Here is a 1,291-nt window from a genome sequence, read left to right as displayed (position 1 = left end):
TCCAATGCGCCCACCCACGTATGCCCTGGGCCCTGGGCACATCGGGCACTTCCATGGCACCGCCCGTGTCTGGATTGCAAACAACTTGCCTAGGGAGCTTGCCCCCTGCCCCTCTGTGAGGCCGGCACTGCTCAGGCACCCCTGGATGAGTGGGGAAGCTGAGGCAGAAAAGTCCTGGGATTCCCCTATGGCACAGCATACCTCTGGGGTAGCCCTGGGTTTGGGGGACCCACACCTCCCGGGTTGTAATGACCCAACTGAGAGTCCCGACGTTGGGTCTCGCATTATGGACACAAGAGGTCAAGATCTTCCAAGAGGCCCTTGGAGCTGGTTGAATGCACAGGGATCCGGATTGCAAACCTCCTTTGCTGGGGGGTGTGCCAGGCGCCGCTTCTCCCTCCCACTGCTGCTGCTCGGCCAGGTCCCCGAGGCATCGGCACAGCGGGCTCAGAGTGCAGCTGTACTGAGCCGGCACGATGTACTCCAGCAGCCGGGGCCATAAGACCTGGAGAGAAGAGCCAGACAGCTCCGACTCAGCTCTCACTTCTCCTGCACCCGGGAGATGCCTTGATAACGCAAGGGCACCAACTGGTCACCTACTTGGCTCATGCCACGCACTGAGACGTCCACATTTTCCAGCAGCTCTACACAGGTGGCTCGGATGCTGTGTTCCTCCTCAGCATCTGGACTCCAAAGGCTTGTGGACGACTGCACAAGACACAGAGAGAAAGCTCAGGAGTAGTGCAGAGACGCTGGCAGGGCACTGAGTCTCCATCTCTTCTGCAGCCAGTGTGGGTTACGTCTTGACAGCTGCCACGTTCGTCCTTCCCTCGTCCGCCCAAGAAAACCCTACACATTCACCGCAGCGCACACCAATGTGCAGGCGTCACCCCTCCGCTCCGTCTGCCCCGGGGGCCAGCCAGCTCGATCCTCTGTGTCCCCTCAACGTGTGTCTGTCACTGGCCAAGCCACGTCCTGGGCACCAAGACACGTCCTCGGGGTCTATTTTTACTCGAGAGCATTTCTGTTCTCAAGTGACTCTGCCTGGCTGCCCTGGGGCGCCCCGTGCTCCTGCTCCAGCCGGTGCCAGGCTTCCCCCTGCTCGGACATCAGCACCAAGCGCCCACCCTCCGTTTCTCTTACCATTTGGCTGCTAGATGAGCTGGCCTGCTTGAAAATATAGGCCACCAGCTCCCAGGCCCACTCCTCCAGGCCGTGCACAGTGAGCACCGTCCTGCTGGAATGGAGCACAGCCTTCTTCAACTGGGAGGGAGGAGAGGACAGGTGGGAC

This window comes from Alligator sinensis, unplaced genomic scaffold (assembly GCF_000455745.1).
Source record: "Alligator sinensis unplaced genomic scaffold, ASM45574v1 scaffold1462_1, whole genome shotgun sequence".
NCBI classification, from domain to species: Eukaryota; Metazoa; Chordata; order Crocodylia; family Alligatoridae; genus Alligator; species Alligator sinensis.
Note: the sequence above shows the minus strand (reverse complement) of the source record.